The sequence below is a fragment of the Chiloscyllium punctatum genome, chromosome 9, assembly GCF_047496795.1.
Source record: "Chiloscyllium punctatum isolate Juve2018m chromosome 9, sChiPun1.3, whole genome shotgun sequence".
NCBI lineage: Eukaryota > Metazoa > Chordata > Chondrichthyes > Orectolobiformes > Hemiscylliidae > Chiloscyllium > Chiloscyllium punctatum.
Genome location: NC_092747.1, coordinates 14,969,057 through 14,990,168, shown reverse-complemented (window position 1 = coordinate 14,990,168; position 21,112 = coordinate 14,969,057). Strand labels below are relative to the sequence as shown.

The 21,112-nt window shown below is 43.4% G+C and overlaps 1 protein-coding gene across 1 annotated transcript in view; it reads right to left on the bottom strand.

Moving 5' to 3' along the window:
• The window catches only part of LOC140481149 (E3 SUMO-protein ligase ZBED1-like), an 87,205-nt gene extending 82,620 nt beyond the window's left edge, over positions 1-4,585 (bottom strand). The window contains exon 1 of the mRNA XM_072576902.1: positions 3,599-4,585. The gene's annotated coding sequence lies outside the window, so the exon portion shown is untranslated. The remainder of the gene's footprint in view (positions 1-3,598) is intronic.
• Positions 4,586-21,112: the final 16,527 nt, after the last annotated feature.

Sequence of the window (21,112 nt, the reverse complement as noted above, 5' to 3'; positions counted from 1 at the left end):
TGTGCAGGTTAGGTGGATTAGCAATGCTAAATGGCACATAGTGTCCAGGGATGTGCAAGCTAGATGGATTAGCCATGGAGAAGGAAGGGTTAAAAGGATAGTGTAGAGGGAGGGGCTGGGAGGGATGCTCTTTGGAGACTCAATGTGGACTTGATGAGCTGAATGGCCTGCTTCTACACTGTGGGAATTCTATGGTTCTTTCTACTTCCTCTTTGACCCTGAGATGAAGTTCTGACCACATATTAGCTCCATTACCAGGTGTGCCTACATGCATTTCCATTCTGTTTCCTGTCTCTGCCCCTACTCAGCTCACCTACTTCTGAAACCCTCAAACACCTCTCTCTTCCCTCCAGACCTGACCATTCCAAAGGCGTGCAGGCTAACCCCCATCCTAATTCACATCCGCCCTCCGCTAGCTGATCTGTATTGACCTGCAGCCCAGCAACATTGAGACTTTAAAATTCTCTGCCTGTTTCCAATGGGCTGACTCGGCCCTCCTTCTTTTAACCTCCTGACGTATTACAACTGCCCGAGGTCTCTCTGTAGTCGATGGATGCTGGCCTCTCGTGCAACCTTTGATTTTAATCGCTTCCTGAGCCCTAAACGCTGGAATTCCCCTCCCTCAACCTTTCTGACACTCCTTTATTTCAAAAAAAAATTCCTCTTTAGTCGTTTTTTTTGGTCCCTAGAATCTTTGAAAACACGTAGGTGAACCTTGAGACGGTTTACATGGCACTTTGACTCCTATCTCGGTAGAGTTGCCCATGTAGAATAGAATATGTACTGCAGTCCGCGCATAGTAAGTGATGTAAAAATCAAACACCACAGCCCCATGTAAAACAGCCCGTGTAAAATAGCCCTGAAGAATAGAATATGCAAAGCAGCCGCATGTACAACAGCCGTTGTAAATTCCCTCTATGTGAGGGAACTGAGAATGAGCACGGGGCAGTTCAACATGCTGATCCTGTCTTCTCATGAGGAGCAACTGCACTTGCTTTAAATGCTTCACCAGTAAACATTAGTAATCTGCAGAGGTTTTGCCTTGTTTAAACCAAAATGAAAACTAGTCATGCAATTACAACTTGAGATTTCAATTTATGCCAGTCCTTATATCAATTGCCCAAGACATTACGTGTCGTGACATTCAGAGGATTGAGGGTCACGACTCCAAGAGAGGTTAGTCTGTTGCCCTGAACATGGTGTATTGTCGAATCGCCGCTGGTGTTTAAGGTTTTCATGGGGAGAACTATTGTTTGTTGGACCTGTAACCATTTGTACATCAGCTCCTACAAATTAGCTTGAAGTATGTTGTTTCGTTTTCTTTTTTAAAAAAAAAATCTTATTGTGTTCATGTACAAGATGTATAATGCACAAGAGCGGTGTTAATTTAAATTCGATATCTGACAAAACATGTCCAAGACAATACAGCCTGTGATGTGCCTTTAAAATGGCAGTGCCTTGCTATTTGTTCCCTCATAAACCGAGAAGCTACTTGTTGCGTCTGGCATTTGTGAAGTTACTTCAAGTGGCGTGCTGATTATTGAACAGACATCTATTTTGTCTGCGCGGGTAGATACAATTTTAAAAGTCCTCTTTAATATTTTCTGTTGTGTGCTAGTCTCTTTCACTGCAACACCGTATCTGGTCAGTGCAGGTAGTTGGCAAAGTGAATTGCAGCAACCTAGTACCAGATAAGGATTGTTCGGAGGGGTGGGGGGGGGGGGGCATTTGGTTTTGAAAGGGAGGGATGTGCTGGGAATTAATCGAACGCATTTTATCATCCTATAGAGAGTCAAGTGCTGGAGAGAGCGAGATTGCATTTTGGAGAGTTCATGAATGAATGGTTTTGCACTGGCTCCTGGCTTAGTGTTTACGTGCATGAATGTTCCTGTTTATTTACATCGCAAACCCGCCCTCCACAGTGCAATCTCCCCGTTCTCCCAATCGGCGAACACCACGCGCTTTCGTGAATCTTCCGTGGGATCGGTGTTTGAAAACGCGGGTGAGCATCGCGGGTGAACGTGAGACCCCCTTATTATTGTGAGTGTGTGTGTGTCCGTCTTTTTCTCCTTACCAAACTGGTATGCTCAAAGACACGCGTAAACACGGGCAAAAACAAAATGAAATTCAATTTGTGATGGATCGGAATTTGTAAAGCTCAAGAGAGACAAAACAAAAAGGCGATGGAAGCAAACGTGAGGAAAATGTTAAAGCTCTGGCCTTTCGCCTGCTTCACTGTTTCGTACTGTTTGAGTCGAAGCAGTCATGAGTTTCTAGAATACTTTTTTGTTGTTGTTGGAGCCCAAGACTGCAGTCTCAATTTGTGCAAGAAGTTGATCTGGATGCGGTGTTAAGGTTTTATTAATGAAATTGTTTGAAAGTAAGGATTAAGTCTTTGAACACCACCGTAGCCTCCTTTAATTGCGAGTTTTACAATCAACCTGTTCAAAGATGTTAGGACACACCTCTGGAGCAGATGGGACTTTAAACTGGGCCTCCTGCTCCAGAGGTAAGGAGACTACCACGAGTCATGAGGACTGCAGATGCGAGAGAGCAAGCTTCTGCCCGACACGATATTCTCCAATCAGCGTGTTCAAAGATGTTACTACACACCTCTGGAGAAGGTTGGTCTTGAACCTAGGCCTCCCGCTCTAGGGATAGGGAGACCACAAATGCACCACAAGTCACCACCACAGAAAAAGTGACCTAGTTCCAGCCATACTCTGGGATCCACGGAGTACTCACCCCCCTGCAAATTTAAGAGTGACACCCAGAAACAATCTGAATTTCGCCCCTAACCACAACCAACAAAATAAAAACAGAATAAAGCAGAAGTTGCTGCTCAAGCCTGGCAGCGTCGGTGGGAAGAAATCAGAGTTGTGAGGAAGGGTTACTGGAGCCGAAACATAAACTCTGACTTCTCTCCACCGACGCTGCCAGACCTGCTGAGCTTTACCAGCAACTTCTGTTTTAGTTTCTGATTTCTGATACAAGTACAACATTCAAAAGGCATCTGGACGGGTATATAAAAAGGAAAGGTTTGGCCAAATGCTGGCAAATGGGACTAGATTAATTTAGGATACCTGTATCTGGTCGGCATGGACGCATTGGACTGAACGGTCAGTTTCCGCGCTGTGCATCTCTATGACTCTATCCGCAATTCTTGTTGGGTTTTATTTTAAATACAACGTAAACAAATTGCTCCAAGGAAACTTCCCCGTCTTCTGAGAGAAAGTAGCGAGTTCATCTCTCACTCTGCCTTAGCGATAAACCCGTATAATAATATTTTGCACATTTCTGAGGCGCACTGCATTCTGATTACTGGGTGCGATAAATCATTTATCAACACCTAAGGGTGGGGAGGGTGGGGTGAGGGGTGGGGAGTGTTGTCTGTTGCAGATGTAGCCTGGTTTACTAACATCAACCGGCTGTTTAGTCGCATTGTCCAAAACAAGGAGGACTGTTTACGTTTCCTTGTTTGAGCTGCGTATTTTATGTTTTAAAAATAGGTTAGTGGGAAGAATGGGAGTGAGGTGGTTGTGGTTGTAGGGGGTGGGTTGGGGGGGGGAGGTGGGGGAGGTTCGGTTAGTGTACTCACCGTTCCGTCAGTTTCTTCCCTCGCTGTTCAATGTCAGTTCGTCCTCAGCGTGCTTCGCCTTCCGAATCAGATACCGTGATCACAATCCACATCACGACAGATGTACCAGAGGATCACGTAGAGAATTAGCAGGATGGCGAAAATAAACAGCGCGACTAGAATAGCCTTTGTCACCGGAGAGATCAGAGACTGCATGACATCCAGAACTCCTGGATCTGAGCGTATCCGACCCCAGGAGACAGCGATAAAATATTGAAAAAAAAAATCTCAAGCAGCCTCTGACAAGGTAGCCCGATGGAAGGTTCAAAGCGCACTAGACACTGAGGCAAAATATCTGCAACAAGGGCTTTTTTTCTCTCTTGAGTGACAAATCAGGCAGAGGTTTCTGTTTTTTGTTTAAAGATAAACAATACAGGTAGCTCCCTCGCCGCAAACCAGGAAACGATCAATTCCAAATTAGCACATCCAATACTGACATGATTGCATGAAAGAAATCACCACAGATAAGATACACACAAGAGAGAGTCTGGGAGGAAAACAGAGATCCGCTCTCGAGCCAGAGTGTTCGGCCAGAGAAATAAAACTATCTCAGTCTTTCAGATGTACACGTTGGGGAGAATTTTTTAAAAAAAACTCACACAGCGAACGCCCGCAAACGTTTGGGATTCACTTCCCTCCTCTGTCTCTTTCTTTCTCTCACTCACACACACTGCTGAAGGTGGAATGTGTCAAGCAGAGCCGAGAGAAAAGTTGAGGTTTCTAATGCTTGCCGGGCCAGGCATTCAGTCACTTAGCGTGGAGAAGTGTGAGTGTGTGTGTGTGTGTGTGAAATACATTGATTGGTATTCCAGAAAGGAGACCTTCCCAAACGCGCTGTTGATTGCAAATGATTACGGTTCTCTCCCTGTCTCTCTCACTCTATCTCTCCGTTGTGCCGATGATTGTACGCCTGTATTTTTTTTGTCCCAGTCTTTATTTAAATATCTTACATATGGGTGGATTTGACCCCCCCCATGATCCCCAGGGGATTTACTGCAAACAGGAAGATAAACCGGGCCACGCTGGAAATTCAACAATTCATTTCACGCCTTAGTGCATTCGCTGCAGTCCCAGGCCGGATAGCTCCACTCTTGTCAATCATAACGCCGTGGGGAGGGGAAGGAGGGTGGGGGGATAGGGATATATATAAAGGGAAGCCTCATAATACGAGTCACTTGCCCCCCCCCCTCCCCGCCCCCTCTTAAAATCCCGACCAGAACGTATCGATGGCGCGATTCTTTCGTGTACTTGACACGGCAGCACCGGGTTTTGTACGCAGTTTGATGAACTGACCTGTTGTCTAAGGTTCAGTGGCGCGGGTATAGCCTTTTACTTTTCCTCCGTTTTCCCCTCTGCAAGTTTTGTGTGTGTGTTTTTATTATTAACTCGAGTCCGATTGGCTGCTTAACTGAACGGGGGCTGTGAAATTACAGTATCCAAACCAGTCACCCCCCGCCCCCCCCCCCCCCACCATGTAAGTTTAATAGTGAAATTGTTTGTACCGATTTGATTTTTGGTGTGTGTGTGTTTTTTTGTGTGTGTTGCTGGCGGGGGGGGGGGGGGGGGGGGGGTCAGATTTTACAATGAACTGCCGAAGTCCCCGGTTGCTGTTTGGACGCGAGCATGCTTTCAACCAGAGATTGTTTTCAGATGCTTTACGCGCTCCAGGGGTGTCCCTCCCTCACAGGAGGGAGGGTAGGTCAGGCTGTCTCCGCCTCTCCGCTTTAGAGCTGTTTGTGCAAATTGGAATGGGAGCAACACAAGGGCAAGTTGGAAGCAGTTTGCAGAATTACTGGCCATCCTTCTGACAGCTGGGTGAGAGACCAAAAAAAACTGCAGATGCTGGAATCCCAAAGTAGTCGAGCAGGTTGGAAGAACACAGCAAGCCAGGCAGCACCAGGAGGTGGAGAAGTCGACATTTCGGATATAACGATTCTTCAGGACTAGATGACCCTGTTTTTATAGTTATGACAGCAGGTTAACTAGAAATGGCAAACGCACTGTTCTGTGGAAGGGTCACTGGACCGGAAACATTATCTCTGATTTCTCTTAGGAAATACTGGAGATCAGGGTTGATAGTGTGTTGCTAGAAAAGCACAGCAGGTCAGGCAGCTCCTCGGATGCTGTCTGACCTGTTGTGCTTTTCCAGCAACACACTCTGATTTCTCTTAGCAGAGGCTGCCAGATCTGCTGAGCTTTTCCAGTAATTTCAGTTTTTGTTTCTGATTTACAACAGTTCTTTTACTTTTTATATGGCAAATGCAGTTTTGTTTTCAAGCTAACCTGGGATTTTCCTTCATTGACCTGCCATTATTCCATCATGCCTCCTCTTTTTGCTCTCCTAATTGCATAGAATCTTTGCCGTGCTGAAAGACGGCATTCAGCCCATCAAGTCTGCACCTACCCGCCAAAAGAGCGTAAACAAAAACAAAGATCTGTCAGCATCTGTGAAGACATGGTGAATAGCTGTTAGTGGAGACGAAAGCATCCTACCCATCATGCTCCACCTCTCTCCCACCCCACCCTATCTGTGGGTGGCACGGTGGCACAGTGGTTAGCACTGCTGCCTCACAGTGCCAGAGACCCGGGTTCAACTCCTGCCTCAGGCGACTGTCTGTGTGGAGTTTGCATGTTCTCCCCATGTCTGCTGAGGTTTCCTCCGGGTGCTCCGGTTTCCACAGTCCAAAGATGTGCAGGTCAGATGAATTGGCCATGCTAAATTGCCCGTAGTGTTAGGTAAGGGGTAAATGTATGGGTGGGTTGCGCTTTGGCGGGTCGGTGTGGACTTGTTGGGCCGAAGGGCCTGTTTCCACACTGTAATGTAATCTAATCTAATCTAAAAAATCCCTGGAACCCTGCTAATCCACCAATCCTGCATATCCTGGACACTACAAGGCAATTTCCTAGGCCAATCCACCTTACCTGCACATCTTTGAACTCTGTGTGGCATCTTAATAAACACACACACACACACATGTCCATGTGTGCCTCATCTTCATTTAATATCAATTGACACATTTGATTTTAAACATCTAAGTCCCAAGATAAAGTAGTTTTCCTCTTCATTCATTCATGGGAGGTGGGAATTGGTGGCTGAGTTGGCACTTATTGTCCTTCTATAATTGAAGAGGCAGTATTGAGCCCCCTTCTGGGACTACTGCAGCTCAGTGGGGTGCAAATGCACCCACACGTGTTGTAAGGAAATTTTGAACAAATGACAGTGAAGGCAGGGCAATGTATTTCCAAGCCAGGTGCTATGGCCTTAGACGGGGATCTTGTATGTGGCAGTGCTCCCTTTTATCTGCTGCCCTTGTCCCTGGTGGTAAAGATTACAGCTTTGGAAAATGCTGTCGAAGGAGGCTTGGTGAATTTCTGCAGTGTATCTTGTGGATGGTGCACACTGCTGCCACTGTGTGTCAGTGGTAAAAGCAAGGATTGTTCAAAGTGGTACACAGGATGCATTCCAATAAGGGTGCTTTGTCTTGGGTAGTATCGAGCTTCTTGAGTGCTATTGGAGCTGCACTCACCCAGGCCAGTGGGGAGCAAATCATCCTCCTGACTTGTGCATTGTAGGTGGTGGAAAGACTTTGGAGAGTCAGGAAGGTTAGCGATCAAGGGTTAGCTCCACCAGGGTATGTAAACAAAAATCACTTACTCTAAAGTAATAAATTCTGCTCTCCTTATTTATACTTCCTTCCTAAATTCCTATGTCCACTCCTATATAAAAACCTCACACTTATCTATATTAAACTCCGTTTGCTATTTCTCAGCCCACCTCCCCAGCTGATCAAGGTCCTGCTGCAATTTCTGATAATCTTCCTCACTGTCCATGATACCGCCTATTTTAGTGTCATCTGCAAACTTACTAATCATGCATTTCCATCCAAATCATTGATATAGATAACAAACAGCAATGGGACCAGACTTGGCAAAGGCCTTGCTGAAATCCATTTTCTGGATTAGACTACATCGACCACCCTGCCCTCATCACCTTCCTGGTCACTTCATCAAAGAACTCTTAACAAATTTACGAGGCATGATCTCCCACTCACACACAAAGCCATGCTGACTATTCCTAATCAAGCACTGTCTTTCCAAATGCATGTAAATCTTATCTCAGAATCTTCTCAAGTAACTTATCTACTAGAGATGTTAGGCTTACTGATGTGTAAGTTCCTATGTCCACTTCTATATAGAAACTGCCTGCACAAACATAGATCATAGAATTACTACAGTGTGGAAACAAGCCATCTGGCTCAACAAGTCGAAGTTGACCCTCCGAAGAGGATCCCATCCAGACACATTTGCTCTACATTTCCCCTGACTAATGCCCCTAGTCTATACATCCCTGAACACAATGGCCAATTTAGCACGTCCAATTCACCTAACTTGCACATCTTTGGACTGTGGGAGGAAACCAGAGCAGCCAGAGGAAACCCATGCAGACACGGAGAGAATGTGCAAACTCCACACAGATAGTCATCCAAGGCTAGCACAGAAGCTGGGTCCCTGGCACTGTGCAGCAGCAGCGCTAACCACTGAGCCACCATGCCGCCCACATGTTATGATATAATCACACATTTTTTCAGAGGCTGCACAACAGGACAGTAGGGATTGTAATATGAGAGGTTTAAAGACAGCTGCCATTAAAGGGAATGTGTTATAGAGTCCTACAGCACGGAGACAGGCCTTTAGGCCTAAACTGGTCCATGCCGACCAAAATGTCCATCCACACTACCCCCATTTCCCTGCACTTGGACCATATTATTCTAAACTTTCCTATCCATATATTTGTCCAAATGCCTTTTAAATGTTGTTAATGTACCCGCCTCAACCACTTCTGGCAAATCATTCCATATGCCTACCACCCTCTGAGTAAAATATTTGTCCCTCAGGTTCCCTTTTATGCTTCCCTGCTAACCTTAAACTGATGCCCTCTAGTCTTTGGAAAAAAGACTGAGTGTATTCACCCTATCCATGCCTCTCATGATCTTATATATTTCTATAAGACCTCCCCTCAGGCTGCTATACTATAAAGAAAGAAGTCATACTTGTCCAACCTGTCCTTATCACTCAGACAGTTGAGTCTTAGCAACATCCTTGCAAATTTCTTCTGCACTCTTGTCCATTTAATAACAAGCTTTCTGTAGCACGGTGACCAAAACTGGAGACAATACCCCAAGTGTGGCCTCGCTAACATCCTGTACAACTGCAGCATGACTTCCCAGCTTCTAAACTCAATGCCCTGACTGATGAAGGCCAGTGTGCCAATCGCCTTCTTTACTGCCCTTTTTATTTGTGACTCCACTTTCAGAGAACCGTACACCTAAACTCCGAGATCCTGCTGTTCTGCCACACTCATTAAGGCCTTACCATTCACCATGAAACTCCTAATTTGATTTGACTTTCCAAAATGCAAGACCTCATTTGTCTATATTACACTCCATTTGCCATTTCTCAGCCCACTTCCCCAGCTGATCAAGGTTCTGCTGCAATTTCTAATAATCTTTCTCACTCTCCATGTTACCACCTATTTAGTGTCTTCTGGAAACTTATGAATCATGCATTTCCATCCAAATCATTGTTATAGAAAACAAACAGCATTGGGCCTGCTGAAATCTATATAAACTATGTCCACCACCCTACTTTCTTCACCTTCCTGGTCACTTCATCAAGGAACTCTCTAATTAATGAGGCATTATCCCCCACACACAAAGACATGCTGACTATTCCTAATCAAACACTGTCATTCCAAATGCATGTACATCTTATCTTCTTAAGTAACTTATCTACCAGAGATGTTAGGCTTACAGGTCTATAGTTCCCAGGTTTTTCTTTGCAGCCCTTCTTGAATAAGGGCACAACATTCGTTACCCTCCAGTCTGCTGGGACCTAACGATGATGCAAAACTATCAGCCAGGGCCCCCACAATTTCTTCTCTAGCTTCTTGCAGTGTTCTTCGATATATCTGGTAAGGACCAGGAGATTTATCTGTCTTCATGCATTCTAATACATCCAACACCTCTTCTACTGTGATGTAGACTGTTCCCAAGATATGACCACTAACTTCCCTAAGTTCACAAGTCCTCATGTCTTTTTTCATGGTAAACACAGAGGAGAAATATTCATTGATAACCTTACCCATCTCCTGTAGTTCTACATATACATGTCCACTTTCATCCAATTCTCTCTCTAGTTATTCTTTTTCTTTTAATATACTTCAAGAACCTCTTTGGATTTACCCTAATCTTCTCAGCCAAGACTATCTGGTATCCCCTTTTTGCCCTCCTGATTTCCTTCTTGAGTAAACTCCTGTATCCCCTACATACCTCCAGGGATTCCTTTGATCCCAGCTTACTGTACTTGAGCAACACCTTTTTTCTTTTCAAATCCTCTTGTCATCCAGGGTTCCCTATTCCTGACAATCTTGCTCTTCACCCTCACAGGAACAAAGGAATGTGGACAGAGGAATTTATCAAGGAACAGTTAATGAGAGAAAAAAGTAGTATTTATAGTATGTGTTAAGACCACATGATTTCTCATAGTCTTCACGGATCCGTCAAACAGTAAATATGATAATGACCAGATGCTCCTATGTCATAATGCCAGCTGAAGGATAAATAGTGATTAGGGCCATGGGCATAAGGCCTTGCTCTTCTTTGAAATAACGCCTCTTACACATTTAGTAAGATCGGCAGATTGGAGCAGATAATCATTCAGATTAAGGTGTCGAATTTTAGTGATAAGTTTCTTGTCTCTCACATTTGAGTAAATAGTATAGTTTGAAACTGTAGGGAGTGAGTGCTGCATTATCAGAGGTGTCATCTTTTGGGTGGATACAATGTTGAACTGAAGCACTAACTGCCCTATTAGGTAGATGTAAAACATCCCATGGCACTATTTAGAAAAGTGTTCTGACTAATGTACATCCACTAATCATTAATCTTGTGGTAATTTGTAGATTTTTAAAAAAAGGTTTATTCACAGTATGTGGACATTGCTGCTGAGATCAGCATTCATTGCCCATACCTAATTGCTCAGAGGGCAATTGACAATCAACCTCATTGCTATAAGTCATGGCGCCATACAGCATGGAAACAGACCCTTTGGTCCAACCAGTCCATGCTGACCACAATCACAAATTAAACTAGTGCCACCTCCCTGCACTTGGCCCACATCCCTCCAAACCTTCTTGTTCATGTACTTTTCCAAATGTATTTCAAACATTGAAACCGCATCCATCACTTCCTCTGAACGTTCATTCCACACAGACCATGTAAGGATGGCAATTTCCTTCCCAAAAGGGACATTGGTGAGACCAGATGGGGGTTTCCTGATAAACAACAATGGTTTAGTGGTCATTATTAGACTTTTACTTCCAGATTTTTATTTAATTCAAATTCCACCATCTGCCACGGCAGGATTCAAAGCCAGGTCCCCAGGACATCATTTAGGCCTCCAGATTAGTAGTGTACAAGTAGGCTGTCCCCTCCCCTTGCTATGTCTAAATCTAATACTGTGTTTCCCTGAAGGTTGATGACATTTAGAAGTCTTTTGTTGACTACAAAGTGTCATGGGATAACATAAGGTTGTGAAAGGCAAGTAAATCCAAATTATTTCTTTGATCTGTAACAATATGACAATATTTGTGTCAATAGCAACCCCCACCCTGCCCCCAGCCCTGAGTAAGCTAGAGCAGGTCACAGAGAGACATACAGACTTGCAGCTTATCCTGACTTGGAAGTATAATGTTATTCTTTCAATGTCGTTGGGTGAAAATTCTGGAACTCCCTTCCTAAAAGCACTACACTCCATGGACCCATGGAAACAACTCATTACACCCTTCTAAAGGTGCAGTTAGAGATGTTGGCCTAGCGGTGACACCCACATCCCCAATGTATAAATAAAAGGCCAATAGAGATTAATGACCTAAAAGTGTTAACAAACAGATGGCAAAGATGCACAACTCACAAATGCTGCAGCAACTTCCCATTCATGAACTCCATTTAAACTTTCCATTGCCGGGGAAAGGCTGCCAACATTATCAAATTCACCTCCTACCTCATAATACTCTCTTCCAACCTCTTCCGTCTGGCAGAAGACACAGGAACTTGAACACACACACACACACACACACACACATCAACAGGTTCAAGTATGGCTTCTTCCCTACTGTTATGAGACTGTTGAATGGACCTCTCTAACTTTAAATAATGTTGATCTTACTTTGTGCACCTCCTATGCTGCCATACCATCACATGCCTCGCTCTGTCTAATCACCCTATGATCTGTATGTCCTTGTTTGCTATGATCTGCATGTACTGCTCACAGGACAAAGCTTTTCACTGTACTTAGGTACATGTGAATACAATAAATCAAATCAAATCAAAGGAATGAGTGAGGTATTGCTTTTCAACATGAATAGTTATTGTTCTGTGAACGTCTACGTCATGATGTGTAGCATTTATACAATAGGTTAAACTGTTGTCAGTTTAGCTCCTCAATACACAGTCTGGGCACACTTACCAGTCTGACAATGAAGTTACACTCTTGACAGGGCAAATAAATTAAAAATATGGGATGGATTATGAGGTTTGAGTCTGCAGTATCATATGTGTTTTCCTTATTATCATACAAACGTTATGGATATTCATGCCAACATTTGAACTTTACCCTGTGCCCTGCGTGACAACTTCTCTTTGCTCCCTTCTAAACAGCCAAAGTCATTCAGCACACACCAGTGATCTGAAGGCCTGGTGTATTTATACACACAGATTGGAGATTATAGCAATAAGCAGATATGATCACGAATGTCAGATTTCACAGAACTGCCAGAGAGTACTAACAGCTTTTTTAAAAATCTAATACAAGGAAGGTTATCACAGTATGAAATGTAATTCTCAACCTAAAATGTGTTGAAAGGCTGGAATATGGGTCAGTGCTTGGAGCAGGAACACAGTTTTATGTAGACCTGACAAATCAGCTGATTCTGCTGTATGAGCTTTGTGCACCACATTGGTATCCTCAATGACACCAATTTTTGGTGGGGTGCCCAAAATTACACAGGGTATTCAAGAAGCACAGGACATCACCAAGGAACAGACAACCAGAAGCAGACCATTCCGTCCCTTGAGACTCTTCCACTATTCAAAGGGATCACAGCATGTCTGCGACCCAAATCTGCTTTCTCGTCAAATCTCTCAATAACTTTGGCTAACAAACTATCATTCTTACATTAACCATATTGACAGTTAACAATTTAATTGTTAATTGCCTGTATTCCTGATGAAGGACTTTTGCCCAAAACGTCAATTTTACTGCTCCTCGGATGCTGCCTGAACTGCTGTGCTCTTCCAGCATCACTAATCCAGAATTAAGTTGAGTGTTAACTGTCATTGGTGGAAAAGAGATTGCCCACTTTTTGTGTGTAGAAATGTTTCGTAATTTCTGTCCTATAAGGTGAAGCTTTAATTATGAGATTGTGGCCCCTAGTCCTACACTCCCTGCATTCCATTACATTCCCTTCACATTCATACAAGCTGCAAATTGACTACAGCTTTAACCGTAGCTGTGGTGATCATTTAATCTACTGATGTCTTTCAGATGGAAAAATAGCAATTTTAATTTTTCTACTCAAAGAAGGATAACTAATGAAAAAAAAACATAAATGCTGTCAATCAGAAAACAAAGACAACACATTTGGCTTTGCAGAATCTGAAAGTAGAAAGAAAAAAGCTTTTGTGTAGAGATTTATTTTGGAGCTGGAACTCAATCTATGCAAAAATAATTAACCCGTGGTTCCCCTGACCTGCTGCTGTTGATACTTACAAGTTGAATTTTGCAAACAGCTTGAATATCTCAGGGGCTTCACTGGAATAACAGACTGTCATACAAAGCCAATGAAGGTCAAAATGAAGATATTGAAAATAACCTGGTGAAAGAGGTTGTTTTAAGAAGGGACTTAAGGTGAGAAAGGAGGAATAGAGAGGTGGGGAGGTGTATGGAGGAATGCCTAAAGCTTGGACCCCAGCTGGCTTATGACATGGCCTCCAGTGGTTAGGCAAGATAAGTGGGGAATGTGTATAATGACAGAACTGAAGACATACTGAGCTCTCTAATTAAAGCAGATTACTGCGGACACCTGAAGTCTGAAACCAACAGAGAGAACGCTGCAGAAATTCAGCAGATCTGGCAGCATCTGTGGAGAGAGAACAGAAATTAACTTTTCAAGTCCAGATATGGCTTTTTCAGAATGGAAATGTGTTGGAAATGTTTTCGTTTGTACGTATTTTTGACAGAGGATGAAGAAGGGGGCAGATGTTACAGAGGCCCAGTGCAAAAGATAATGGGATTGTTAACGGCGGTGAAACAGAAACAGGCATTAAGAACTAAGAGCAGGAGAAGGCAATTCAGTCCCTTAAGCCCACCGTGCCATTTGATATGATCATGGCTGATCTCATCTTGGCCTCAACTCCACTTTCCTGCCCATTCCCAAAAGCTTTTAACCTGTTGCTAACTAAAAATCTGTCTTTCTCCTCCTTAAATTAACTCAGTGTCTCAGCATCCACTGTACTCTTGGGTATTGAATTCCACAGATTCACAGTTCCTTGAGAAAAGCAATTTCTCCTCATCTCTATTTTAAATCTGCCACCACTTAGCCTAATACTATGATGTCACATTCTAGATAGTCCCAACAGGGGAAAGCATTCACCCTACTTTGTCAATCCACTTTAGCATCTTCACTGCCTCAATTAGGTGTTGTGTCCTCCTAAACTCCAGAGAATATAGGCCAAAACTCCTCAACCTCTCCTCATAAAACAGGCCTTTCATCTCTGGAATTAATTTTATAGACCCTCTCTAAACAGACATGTAAGATTGGTGTAAATTAAGGTGCAAAGGGGACAGAATGGGTTAGAACATAGAACGTTACAGTGCAGTAGGGCCCATCGACCCTCGATGTTGTGCCAACCTATGGAACCAATCTGAAGCCCATCTATCCTATGCATTCCATTTTCATCCATATGTTTGTGGGTACATGAATAGGTTCTTTCGACTAAGAGAAAGTGAGGACTGCAAATGCTGGAGATCCGAGTCGAGAGCGTGGGGCTGGAAAGACACAGCAGATCAGGCAGAATCCGAGGAGCAGGAAAATTGACATTTCGAGCAAAAGCTTGATGACGGGCTTTTTGCGTGAAATGTTGATTCTCCTGCTCCTCGGATGCTGCCTGACCTGCTGTGCTCTTTCTACTAAGAACACATTAAACAAGATGTGAGCAGCTCAAGGCAATGGAGGAGGAGCAGGACACAGAATGTAAGAAAAATGGAGAATAGATATCTTGTGGTCAGTTTTTGAAGTGATTGAATTCAATATTGAGACCTTAAGGGTGTAAAGTACTGAAGTGGATAATGAGGTAATGTTCCTTGGGTTTGCATTATGATTTGTGGGAACATTGCAGCAAGCCCAGGACAGAAATCAGAAATTGCACAAGACCACCTGATGAAGGAGCAGCGCTCCGAAAGCTTGTGGTTTCAAATAAACCTGTTGGACTATAACCTGGGGTCATGTGGCATCTGTCTTTGTCCACCCCAATCCAACACCAGCACTTCCACATCAGGACTGAAGTGTCAGCATGAAAGCAACAGGGAGGTTGGAGTCATTCCGATGGATAGAGTGGAGGTGTTCTGCAAAACAGCATCTCCTTTGGTCTTGCCAATGTAACGCCAACCATGTTATGAGCAGTGAACACAGATAAGATTGAAAGAAGTACGTGTGAAATGCTGCTTCACCTGAAAGGTGTGTTCGAGGACTTGAATAATGAGAAAGGCAGGAGAATGTGAATGGACAAATGTTATACCTTCTGCAGCTGCATGGGAAGATGCACTGTGGGGAGTGTTAAGTGTGCCCAGGGTGGACCAGGGTGTCATGGAAGGAATAGTCCCTGGGGGGGAGGGGGTGAATATGTTTTTGATGGTGTCAGTCTGCTGGAGCTGATGGAGATAGTGGAGTGTGATCCTTTGAATACAGAGACAAGTGGGATGAAAAACATGAACCCTATCATTGTTCTGGAAAGGAAGAAGAGGGATAAGGGCAGAAGTGTAGGACATGGCTGAAGGCCCTGAGAATCACAGTAGGGGGGTTGGGGGGGGGGGGGGGGGAGGAGCTGTTGGAGGATGAAGCCTTGGGGAATGAGGCAACACCAAAATAAAAGAGACAGAGATGGAGAAATTGGGAGAATGGTATGGAATCCATGCTTCCCACAGGATTTTGATTTACCTTGGGATAGAGAGGTGAAAAGATACACTACGTCTCATTATGAAGGAAATGACACATGCTTTCTAGTCTTTTTTGTTTTGATTTCAAAGAAAAATTATATCTAAGGTAGAAAGCTTGGGATCTGAATTGCTCTCAGTTCATTGTTTTAATATTTCATCAAAATAGCTTTAAAGATATAGAACATAGAACAGTACAGGCCCTTCGGCCCTCAAATTGTGCCGGCCTTTTATCCTACTCTAAGATCAAAATAACCGATTTACCCTTCATTGTACTTACTTCCATATGCCAATCCAAGAGTTGCTTAAATGTCCCTGACTCTACTACTACTATTGGCAGTGCATTTCACGCACCCACCACTCTCTGTGTAAAGAACTTACCTCTGACATCTCTTCTGAACTTTCCTCCAATCACCTTAACATTGTGCCACCTCGTGATAGCCATTTCCATCCTGAGAAAAAGTCTCTGGCTATCCATTCTATCTATGCCTCTTATAGAGTCATAGAGTCATCCAGATGTACAGCATAGAAACAGACCCTTCAGTCCAACTCATCAATGCTGACCAAATATCCCAACCTAATCTAGTCCCATTTGCAGGCACCTGGCCCATTTCCTGCTAAACCCTTCATATTCATATACCCATCGAGATGCCTTTTAAATAATGCAATTGTACTAGCCTCCATCACTTCTTCTGGCAGCTCGTTCCACACACGCACCCCCCTCTATGTGAATAAATAGCCACTTAGTTCCCTTTCAAATCTTACCCCCCTCACCCTAAACCTATAGTCTCTAGTTCTGGACTCCGCCACCTCAGGGAAAATATCTTGTCTATTTATCCTGTCTATGCCCCTCATGATTTTATAAACCACTATAAGGTCACCCCTCAGACTTTGATGCTCCAGGGAAAACAGCCCCAGCCTATTCAACCTCTCCCTATAGCTCAAATCCTCCAACCCTGGCAACATCCTTGTAAATCTTTTCTGAACTCTTTCAAGTTTCACAACATCTTTCCGATGTCCATTTTTGGAGTGATGAAAATGAAGTACACTTTTTTTTACCTTGCATCCATCTCCACCATTCAGAAATTAAATCATCCTTATAAAAACATAATGTTCTCCTTCCATTATCTGTAGATCCAGTTATCAATTACCAAAAAGAGAGGTATGTTGTGGAAGCTTTTCATCTCATAGGTATCAGGACAAATGCAAGAATGCCAAATTTTAAACAATCACAACAATTTATAATAGGATAAAAGAATGTTGATATGTTCACAAGTTGATGCTGACTGATGCAGGGGGTTTGCCATTGGGAAAGCAACATTGGTTTCCTATACTTACATTCTTTTGTTTTTAACTGGGAAACTGTGAGTAAATGCCACTTTCCATGTTGCAGCACATGTCCAATAATATTTTGTTTTTTGTAAAATGAGTGCTGTACTTGCCTTCATAAGTGCAGTCACACAATTTGTGTATTGTGAAACTCTTTACAATGAAAAAGTGAATCTTTCATTTTCAATTAGAATGTAATCCATCACTTGGTGATTTTTTTGTTCTGGATTATGTGGAAATGTTCTTGATCTTGTTGTGAACCTTTCACTTTCCTGGACAGAATTGAGTTTATAAAGTCGAGTACAAATTGTGCAAATGCTGTGCGAGAAAATCATATACTTATGATCGAATGGGAATACAATGGGAAAAAAAGGCAAGTGGATTAGAATATTGAACAGCGAATGTAAATTTCCTCCTACAATCTACAGCCTATTAAGATCCAAAGAATCATCTCCTTATTTATCTCTCCTTCTCTTTCCAAACTTTGTAGAGCCCTACCCTATTAGTATTGACTCTTCACCGAGGTTTTTCAGTCTAAAGCAGTGCAACATAAAGAGAGATCAGTTTTCCAGAGGGCTGATTTACCTGGAATACAGGTGGAGAAGGGGAAGGTTTAGAAAAATAAACTTCCTACAAATCTTTCCCCAGGAGCTTAATTGGCCTTAGTAAATTCCATGATAGACACTTAATGGCAAAACAAATCATTTACAATGCCCACTGTCTGAGAAAGAAAAGGCTCCTGTTTCCAAAATGTTGTGGACAGGACAAATGTGCTGGATCATATGATATAGGAACAGAATTAGGCCAATCGGGTCAGCTAGACTGCTTCACCATTCAATCATGGCTGATATGTTTCTCAACCCCATTCTCTGGCACTCTTCCCATAAATTTGATTGTCCTATTAATCAAGAACCTATTTACCTCTGACTTAAATACACTCAATGACTTGGCCTCTACAGCCTTCTGGAGTAATGAGTCCCACAAGATTTACCATCCTCTGGTCGAAGAAATTCCTCATCATATTTCTGAAGGGTCATCCCTTCACTCTGAGTCTTTGACCTCAGGCCCTGTTTACTTCTACTGATAACACCATGGAATCCCTACAAATATGGAAGTAGGCCATTCACCCCATCGAGTACACATTGACCCTCTGAAAAGCATCCAACCCAGACCCCACAGCCCCACCTCCCCACTTCCCTAACCCTGTATTTCCCACGGTTAATCCACCTACCCTGCATATTCCTGAACACTATGAGCAATTTAGCATGGACAATCCAGCTAACTTGTACATCTTTGGATTGTGGGAAGAAACCGGAGCACCTGGAGGAAACCCACACCAAAACGGGGAGAATGTGCAAACTCCACATAGACAGTCACCCAAGGGCGGAATTGATCCTGGCTCCCTGGTGCTGTGAGGCAGCAGTGCTAACTACTGAGCCATTGTGCCGTCTTAGTGCAAGCATCTTCTATCCAGGCCACTCTATCCACGTCTTTCAGTATTCTGTAAATTTCAACGCAATCCCCCTCATCCTTCAAACCTTTATCAAGTACAGACCCAGAGTCTTTCATCCCTCCTCTTATGACAAGCCCTTCATTCCTGGCAACATTCCTGTGAACTTCCTGTGAACCCTCTCTAAGTCCAACACATCCTTCTGTAGATTTAGAGCCCAAAACCGGTCACAATATTCCAAGGGTGGTCACCAGAGTACATCACTGCTCTTATATTCTAGCCCTCTCAAAGTGAATGCTAAGATTGCATTTGCATTTCTAAATGTCAACTGAACCTGCACAAAGCTGTGCTGGCTCTGGCCTATTTTACCATGCACTTCTAAGTATTCAACAATCTCATCCACAACAGTGGACTCTTAAGATCTTCTCAGCGACCAAGGTCAGACTAACTGGTCTATAACTTCCTGTCTTCTGCCTCCCCTCCTTCTTAAACAGGGCTGTTACATTAGCCATTTCCAGTTCTCTGGGACCCTCCCTGATTCCAGTGATTCCTGAAAGATCTCCACTATTGTCTCCACAATCTCCTCCGCTACCTCCTTTAAAACCTGGGATGTAGTCTTCCATTCAGGGTTGTTTATCCACTCTTAGACCTTTCAACTTCCCCAGCACCTTCTCATTAGTGATGGCCACTACACTGACCTCTGACCCTGATTCTCTTGAAGTTCTGGTATGCTGCTGGTGTCTTCCACTGTGAAAACAGATTCAAAAAACATATTCACCTCTTCTGTCATTTCTTTGTTCCCCATTACAACTTCTCCAGCCGCATTTTCCAGAACTCCAATGCTCACTCTTGCATCTCTCTTACTTTTTATGTGTCAAAAAAGACTCTTGCAAACTTCTTGAAATCTGTAGCTCACGTTTCCTCATATTTTATCTTCTTTCCCCTTACTACTTTTATGGTTATCCACTGCTTGTTTTTAAAAGCATCCAAATTTTCTGGCTTCCCACTAGCCTTCCTTAGTATGCTTCTTCCTTTGCTTTTATGCTGTCCCTGACTTCCCTTGTCAGCCATGGTCGCCTCATCCTTCCATTAGGCTGCTTCTTCTTTCTTGGGATAAATTTCCACTGTGCCTCCCAAATTACACCCAGAAACACCTATTGTTGCTGCTCCACCATTTTCCCTGCTCAGCTCCCCTTCCTGTCATCCTTCTCGTCTTTGTAGTTACCTTTACTTAAAGTTAATGCTGTTACATCTGATGCAGTCCTCTCCCACTCAACCTGCAGGGTGAATTCTCTCATATTATGGTCATTGTCCCTAAGTGGTTCATTCACCTTAAGCTTCCTAATCGAGTCTGCCTCATTACACACCACAACATCGAGAATTGCCTATTCCCTGGTGGGCTCTATCAGAAACAGCTGGTAGACATTCCACGGATTCCTTTTCTTGGGATTAGCTACCAACCTGATGTTCCCAATCCATCTGCATAACAACGTCCCCCATGATTCTGGAAATAGTGCCTCTCTTACAAGTCTATTCTGCCCCATATCCTGACTGCTGCGAGGAGAACTGCATGTAACCTCCAACACATTCTTTTTTCCTCTGCGGTTCCTCTGAGCCTGTATCACTTCTTGCTAAATGGTTTAATTTCACTTCTTACGAGCAAGGCAACCCCGCCTCCCCCCCCCCCCCCGCCCACCTGTCGGTCCTTTCAATAGGATGTGTATCCTTGCGTGTTTTGTTCCTTACAGCCAGATTTCTGTGATATTCGAAACATTGTACCTGCCTATTACAATCTGTGCTACAAGGTAATTTACCTTGTTTTGCATAAGGGTTTGAGCTATAGGGAGAGGCTGAATAGGCTGGGGCTGCTTTCTCTGAAGCATCAGAGACTGAGGAGTGACCTTGTAGAGGTTTATAAAATCATGAGGGGCATGAATAGGGTAAACAGACAAGGTCATTTCCTGGGGTGTATGCTGTAGAGCTCTATGACACTAAATGAATACAGATAGAGGTTTCATGAAAGGCTTAAAACTTATGAAGATTCAAATAGAAGGCACACAAAGTACTCGTGGAAAAGAGTTTTATGCTGAAGGTTAGCTACTTAGAATATTCTTGTTTTCCTCTATTCTGTTGTGGAATGTAGGGATCACTGGCAAAGTCATGAAATTGCTGGAAAAGCTCAGCAGGTCTGGCAGCATCTGTGGAGAGAAATCTGAGTTAATCAGAAGGGCCCTTGAGGGTTTTGTTATAAGGAAGGGTTACTTGACCTGAAATGTTAACTCTGATTTCTCTCCACAGATGCTGCCAGAATACTGAGCTTTTCCAGAAATTTTTGCTTTTGTTTCCGATTTACAGCACCCGCAGTTCTTTTGGTTTTTGCTGGCAAAGTGAACATTTGTTAGCCATCGCTAATCACCCATTGAAGT